Genomic DNA, 8,523 nt, shown 5'->3' on the forward strand with positions numbered 1-8,523 from the left:
TTCACTTCATCCTTTTGTATTTTGGTTTCGCTCCTAATATTTCGCTTCCATATTTAGTTTACGTTTTTCATTACCAAGAACATTTGGAGAACTACTCTAAATCAACTGAACTCGTGACAATAGCATTCACCTTGTTCGTGACGTCACATCGTAGAAACGCACAGCAAAAGCCCAAGCCGGCGTACGATGGTTCTTTCCTCAAACTACGTGTGTCGAGATAAATTATTACACTGCTTTGAATATAATTTTAATACTGCTGGCTTAATGCAGCTTTTACCTCTCAGTACCAATCCAGGTCTGTTAATTTTAAGATGTATGCCCATAGCACCAGCCCATTGCTAATTGCTCATTTAAATGATTAAATTTTAGTAATCCAGAATAGGTAGGATGATTGTATATGTATGTTCCCTTAGAGCTGCAAGATTTCTCTAAGTATTTTGCACAAAATCCTGCCTCCTCACTCTTCACAACAATTCATTGGCCTACCCTAAAGTCCCGATATGGCACCTCCACCTGGTTACCCTACGCCTATAGACCCTCACTTGTTTGAAAAGTGAAGACAGGTGAACTCACACGACCCAAGTGTCGTGCCTTTCGTACAGGAGCCATAGTTGTGGCCGGCTGACCAACCTGGTCAGTCAGTCAGTGCACCTATGGCTCACCCCCAACTCGACTCCCACCAAACAAAGGACCGGGGAGTTTTTGTGTCCGCTCAGCTGGAGATAGGGAAGACGAGTCGGGGAACTGTGCCAGCAATACCTGATCTACTAAGAAGCGAAGAATCCAGGAGTGGGACTGTCAAGGGTGCAAACTAACCATTCCACAGCCATTTCTAAGGACAATTAAGGGCTATTCCATAATTACTATAGAGAGTGCAGGTAAAATATGTTGCCACTAGTTTTCCCACATTTTTAGCTTACATTAATTTTTACTGTGTTTAGGTTTAACTCGCTTTTACATATTTCGGGCTGAATGCGTGGGATTGTGAGTACAGATTTTGCATATAACTTTGCCTTTAGAGACTAGTACAGTCTTGGGTCTCATGGCCGCTTGTCCGACCCCATTTCAATCATTAATCATTGCAAGAGACCTCGAATCAAGCATATTTTATTGCCTTTTGATTTGCATTTCCTTTATTTCATTTTGCGTTTGTTTGATCCTCTTTACTTGATGTTAAGATGTCCATTTCTTTCCATGTAAATTTGTATAATAAACGGATTTTGAGCGTAGCGAAAAATCTATTTTTGGGTCAGGTAGCCATGTCGTCCTGATGGAAGTTCCTTCAAAGGTAGCTTCCTAGGTATATTTGACTACAGTGATATATCCTAGAGAATTTACCAAAGGTATCCAGAATTCTAACTCCTGGAGCGAATATCCCTTAAAATTTTACTAAGGGATATTGCGTAATATCAGAGGACGTATTCTTGACACGTCTCATGGCTATCTACACCCCCAACAGAGCTTTCACTACGAGGGGAAAGAGAGGCAAGAATAGGGTGAGTCGTTCCAGAGACATCGCTCTCGACGAGTCACTACTGTACCGCAATAGTGCGCCTGTCTGCCACCCGAGGCGCCACCGTCATTCTTTGTAGCTTTGTAGGTGATGCAGATACAGTACTTAGGGAGGGATTCATCAAGACGACATGGCTACCTCACCCAAAAATAGATTTTTCGCTACGCTCAAAATCCGTTTTCTGGGCTCAGGCCATGTCGTCGTGATGGAAGTGTACCAAAGCATTAATGTATCTGTGGATTTCCAATAGTGCCGTTCATCTCGAGATAAATCTTTCCTTTTGGTCTTTAGACCTAGAGACACTTGATGTTACCGTTATACATCAATCAGCTGATCATGCAATATGTCAGTGCTTCCTGCCCCCTACAGGGAAGAGTCTGGGTAGACTCAAGGAAAAAACCCGAGGATTGTAAGTTCAAGGAAGAATCTAGCAAACAGTTTGTATATTAGTGTCATCATATACGTAAAGCATAGTCAGTATTAGGATGGTATTGATCTGTGCAGGTTACTGTACCTCCCAGGTCTGTCGATAAAGAGACGGACAGGTTTATATACGTGTAGGAAACCTTAAACAGTAAAATGAACAGTCTAGTACAATAAGATCTTACCTGTTTGCTTGGAACAATATGAATCTTAGTTCCGATAATTACTTAAATATCAAAAGAGTCAAGGATGCTCTGACTTATACATACACTGGAATGTTTGGGGCGAAAGAGACGCAAACATTTTTTCTATTGTTTATTACAAAAATAGAAATCATGGTTGTATTCAATTACAATGTATGGTGAATAATTCTGCATAAAAGCATAAACAGTAATAACAGAAATAAAATAGGTTTCACCTGAAAAGGAAACATTAGCCACTCTAAGGGAAATATAAAATGTCACTATACATTCTGTTGTTACTAGGAAGTCTGTGCATATAAGAATGCCTGGCACTTGTGTCAGTCTATTATGCTTAATGTCACCTGTGTAGAGGAAACAGTCTATAGTGTCATCACTAAACACAAAACTCAACATGATATGCCTTACGAGTCTATCGTGTACACCCTTCACTATAAGTCCCAAATAGTGCACTGTTCTTCGCAGTAATCAAGCAGCAGGTTTTATTACACAGCCCGCCGCCACCACATGAAATTTAATTTCTTGTAATTGCTTCGCGTAGTGCTTGAAGAAGACCCTAGAGGACTTCCATCCAGTATAAGCACAAAGGCTTTCAAACGACATCGTCTGAAAGAAATTCAGAGACAAGGCAACTTTTCTCGGATCATGACCTGCGGGTGTACTGTCTGGATCCGCTCTGCGAATAAAGTAGGTGATTTTCACCCTTATCTGATTCAAGGATAATGTTGAACCGGAAGTCTCTCCCCTGAAAAGCTGACCTTCCTTAAAGTCTGAAGTTCTACGAAGATAGAACTTTAGGCATTCCACTGGGCAGAGGGATGCTTCTTCCTTCAGAGGGCAGATTCTCCAGGGACCCCATCTCTTAGTGGGCAGCTCGTTCTTGGCGAGAAACGTCGGGTCCGGAAAGAGGTTCAGTTCTCTGTTGTCTGTGAACTGAATGTGGCCATCATCCCTCGAGAGGGCAACTATTTCGCTAACTCTGGCTCCTGAGGCTAGTGCAAATAAGAATATCACCTTTTGAGTCAAGTCTTTCAGCGAGCAATCCTCATTGTTCAGGGTTGATGCTAAATGAAGAACTTTGTCCAAAGACCATGAAATGGGCTTAGGAGGAGCTGCGGGCCGAAGTTTAGCGCAGGCTTTAGGGATCTTGTTGAAGATTTCGTTGGAAAAGTCAACCTGGAAGGCGTAAAGCATTGGTCTGGCCAGGGCAGATTAACCATGTAGTAATCGTATTGGCTGCTAAACCTTGTTCATGAAGATGGATGAAGAATGACAAACAGAAATCTCCTTAGGTTTCTTCGCCTTGTCAAAGGCCACCCACTTCTTCCAGGAAAACTCATATTGTCTTCTTGTTGACTTTGACTTGTATTCTTCTAAGAAGTTAATACTGACCCTAGAAATCCCGAACCGTATCTTGACCGCTAAGGCGAGAAAATCATGAGATGAAGGTTCTGGGTTTTCACTGATGAAGCTGAGACAGTCGATTTCTGCACTTGCTGAATCAGAACTGGGTCCGGCAACGGGATCAGCTTCAGGCGTAGTTCCGTTACCAGGGGGAACCAAACGCTGTTGGGCCACTTGTGGGCCACTATTTCTGCTGTCCCTCGAAAGGATCTCAGTTTGTCGAGGACTCTCAGCAGATGGTTGGTTGGAGGGAATAGGTAGATCTTGAACCATCTGTTCCAATCTATGGACATCACATCCATTGCTTCCGCTAGAGGATCCTCGTACAGGGCTACATACCGGGGTAGCTTCTTGTTGTCGCTCGTTGCGAAGAGGTCTATTTGCAGTCCTGGGACTTTGCGTAAGATGAAGGAGAACGATCTTGCGTCTAGGGACCATTCTGACTCTATCGGTTTGGTCCTGGATAGAGCGTCCGCTGTCACATTGCGGAACCCTTGAAGGTGGACTGGTGACAAGTGCCATCTCTTCTTCTCCGCTAGGCGGAAGATGGCTAGTATCACTTGGTTTATGTGAGGCGATCTCGAGGCCTGTCGGTTTAGGCATCTCATTATGACTTCGCTGTCTAGAACCAGACAGATGTGGATTGAGCAGTGGAGTTTCAGTTTCTTTAGGGAAAGAAAAACTGCCATGGCTTCCAGAAAATTGATGTGGAAGGTTTTGAAGAGGGAAGACCAGGTTCATTGGACTTTCCGATGATGAGAATGACCTCCCCACCCGTCTTTCGAGGCATCCGTGTGAACGGTGACTGACGGTGGAGGCGGTTGTAAGGGAACCTTGTTCCTTAGGTTTTTGGCCTCCGACCATGACTTGAGTAGGGATCGCAGACGATTTGGTATCGGTCTTTGTAGATCTCTTCGAGTGTTTGATGCGTATTTTCTACAAACTCCTGATGCATCTTTTAATTGTGCTCTCAATACTGGATCTGTCATTGAGGCGAACTGGAGAGACCACATCACTCTCTCCTGTTGCCTTCTTGATATCCTTGTGGACCGAAGAAGGCTTTTGATAGATCCTGCTATCTCTTTCCGTTTCTTTGATGGAATGGAAAGGCAGTGTGACTGCAAGTTCCAGTGGACGCCCAGCCACTGAAACTTTTGAGCTGGAGACAGTCGAGATTTTTCCAAGTTGATCTTCAATCCCAAGTGTTCCAGGAACCGGATCACTTCCATGGAGGCTTGCCTGCACTCTTCTTCGGATGCTGCCCACACCAGCCAGTCGTCCAGGTCGGCTACCACTTGGATTCCTTTTAGGCGTATTTGATGAATGACTGCTTGGTTAATACCCTTGGAGCTATGTTCAGACCGAAGGGCATGGCTCTGAAAACATACTGTCTTCTTTGTAGTTTGAATCCCAGGTAGGGGGAAACTTGACGGCTGATTGGAACGCGCCAGTACGCATCCATCATGTCTATGGAGACTGTGTATGCCCGTTTGGGCAACAGGGTCCTGATGTGTTGAAGCGTCAGCATTTTGAACTTGTAGTTCACTATGAACTTGTGAGTGGTGACAAGTCCAGAATTACTCTGAGCTTTTCCAAGTCCTTCTTCGGAACACAAAATAGCCTTCCTTGGAATCTGACAGACTTTGCCTTCCTTATAACTCTTTTGTTCAAGAGTTCCTGAACATATTCTTCCAATATGGGGGTTGAGTGTTGGAAGAATTGAGGGAAGGTCGGTAGAGTTGAGCTCCAACTCCACCCTAGTCCGTTCTTGATTAGGCTGTGGGCCCAGGGATCGAAGGTCCAACGATCCCGAAAGAAGAAGAGTCTCCCTCCTACCGGTAGCATCTCACTTTGAGTGCTGGGTGGAAGATTTACCTCCTTGGCCACGTCCACCCTTGTTGCCCCTACCTCTGAAGGGGCATCTGGAGGAACCTCAAAAGGAACCTTGAGACTTCGGCCAAAAGGTCGTAGATTGACTTTCAAACACTAGGGTGAACACTGGTGACTGAGTCGCCAGCATTTGGGGCACCAGTTGGAAGGTGGTGGGTGGTTGTGCCACCGTCTGGGACACCGTGGCCACGGGAAGCTGTTGCTGTTGCTTAAGCCGAGAGGGCACTTTATGTCGTTTTGGTCTATTCTTCGGCTGGGGACCCTCATCAGCTGAAGATTTTCTTTTAGAGGACAAGCCCCATTTAGAGAGAAGGTTTCTATTCTCAGTGGCGGCTTTGTCCACAACCTCTTTGACCACTTCACTTGGGAAGAGGTCTTTTCCCCAGATGTTAGAAGTTATCAGCTTCCTTGGTTCGTGTCTCATCGCAGGCGAGGCGAACACGAACTCTCTGCAAGCCCTTCGGGCTTTAATAAAATTGTACAGGTCTTTGGTTACGGTCGCCAAATGGGATTTGGCGAAGACCATGTACATGTTCAGGGTATCTGGGATGCTTGCCATTGTCTCCAGGCCAGTCTGCAGAGACAAGGAAGCAGCAAGACATTCTTTTGTCTCCTGTTCCCTACGCAGGAGAAAGTCCGACAGCTTCGGGAGGTCTTCGCCGAACTGTCGTCTGGCAATATCTGCCTCCAGCTTCCCAAATGTGAAGGTGTTGTGCACATCCTTCCAGTCCGCATTGTCTGATGGGAAGGCAAGGGAGAAGGGTCTACACTCTTCCAGTGTAGGGCACGATTTCCCTGACTCAACTGCCTTTAAGGCTGCCTTAAGCCCTTTGTCCATAAAGGGAAAGGCACGTTTGGGGTCAGCAATGAAGGACGGGTGCTTCTTGCTGAGAGCCGGCACCTTAGAGCTAATAAAGGACCTCTCTTTTAAGGTGGTGGTATATAAGGCCTGAGCCTTAGAGAGTTCAAGGACAATAGTTTCCTTCGGCTCTGTCTCCTGTTTGGATGCAGGTTCCGTCTTAAGACGGACATAGCAATTCGGGTAGGCCCCTTTGCTGGGCCAGAACTCAATTTCCTCCACTGGGACAGTGCCCAGTTTTTCTGAGGGGAAGATCTCCCCCCCCCCCCCCGACACGGGCATGTGCTCTGCGTACCTCCAAGGGTTAACGTCAGAGAGGGCGGGGAGATCCTTAACGCTTAGCTTCTTCGGCGCCAAACGTGTTGCAACTAGCTGATGCATTTCTGTCTGAATAGAGGCATCCTTCTCGGACGATTTCTTTTGAATGTCCCGCACCATGGACAACAACGAGTGCAATGTACTCGTGATAGAATCTAGTTGGGGTGCAGTGGAAGAGGTCAAAGGCACCGGCTCATTCACTGTGGCCGATGATACCGAAATCGTTTCGGCTCTCTCGACTTCTGTCTCAGGTGGAACGTCATCCGCCTTGTCCAATTCCTCCACTAGGAGATTGTTCTCAGTCTCCTCTGAGACAACTGACATGTTGTCCTCTAATTGGAGGCTCTCTAAGGCATCCGAAACTTCAGATTTAACCGGAATCTGAACCAGGGGAATCTCAGGTTAAGCCTGGGGAATAACCGCATCCGAAGATGCCCCAGGGAAAAGACAAGCCCTCATCTTTTCATTAGGAAGGTATGGGCCAGAAGTGTTCTTTTGAAAGCCCCTAACCCATTTTCGCAGCATTTCCCATGCTGCGTCCCTTGACTCAGTGGACTATTGATCGTCAAAAGCCTCTCTTACCAGTTTTTCACAAACAGTACATACCTGCGGGTCCCAGTACTTGAGAGCCCCCTTGGTGACTGCGCAGCGAGCATGGGCCCTGCACATGTTGTGGCTGTAGAAGTTCTTACTACGGACCCTGCAAAAACTGTTCCCGCACTCGGGATGATCCTCCTGTAAAAAAAGAAAAGCATATAAGTATTCGGTGAAATTCTCAGATTTCAGCATACATAATATTAATAATATTAGCTTGGATAGGGTAAGCTAGAGATAGGAAAGACACCTACGTGTGTTTCCTGTCCAGCCAATTGCTATGACCTTCTCCAATATTGAAAGTAGAATTCTTAGGAATTCTTAGGGGAAGATGATATCCTTTGATATAAAGTGTCTTCTTGACACAATCTTCCAGGTTCAATATTGGGGATTAAGGACAATAATGGATAATAACCATTAATGGAAGAGAGAATCGCTCTCTTATATGTGATGGTCTCACAATAGGCTGCCCATGAAGCACCTTGTAGGTTGGAAAAGCTTTGGGCTACAGCAAACTGTTGGTAACAAGTTGCCAGTCCTGTCAGGCCTGCCGGCACATGCCGGCCTATTCTGGGCTATTGAAGGCAATTATTGTCTTCATAAAAATGGGTGGCAGGCCGCCGGCAACGGCTCTGCCGGCTGTCGGCGGCGGCGGCGGCTCTGCCGGCCGGCGATGGCTCTGCCGGCCGGCGATGGCTCTGCCGGCAGCCGGTCCCTGAATGTCTATTGTCTTTGGGTTGTCGATCAACGACGTTCACAGTAAGCGGCGGCTGGGTAACTGCCAGGCGGCAGACAATTGACATGGCCCAGTAACGAAAGTAAGAGAGAAAGAGAGGATGGATGAAGACAAGGGCTCAGCCTTGCCGGCCTGCATCCAGAATGACGGTTCAAGTAGAAGGGGGAATTAAATTCGGGCTTCCACCCAACCATCTATCTATATCTATATACCAAGGCACTTCCCCCAATTTTGGGGGGTAGCCGACACCAACAATGAAACAAAACAAAAAGGGGACCTCTACTCTCTATGTTCCCTCAGCCCAATCAGAGACTCAACCGAGTTCAGCTGGTACTGCTAGGGTGCCACAGCCCAACCTCCCACATTTCCACCACAGATGAAGCTTCATAATGCTGACTCCCCTACTGCTGCTACCTCCGCGGTCATCTAAGGCCCCGGAGGAAGCAGCAGGGCCTACTGGAACTGCGTCACAATCGCTCGCCATTCATTCCTATTTCTAGCACGCTCTCTTGCCTCTCTCACATCTATCCTCCTATCACCCAGAGCTTTCTTCACACCATCCATCCACCCAAACCTCGGCCTTCCT

The sequence above is a fragment of the Palaemon carinicauda genome, chromosome 1 (assembly GCF_036898095.1).
Source record: "Palaemon carinicauda isolate YSFRI2023 chromosome 1, ASM3689809v2, whole genome shotgun sequence".
NCBI classification, from domain to species: domain Eukaryota; kingdom Metazoa; phylum Arthropoda; class Malacostraca; order Decapoda; family Palaemonidae; genus Palaemon; species Palaemon carinicauda.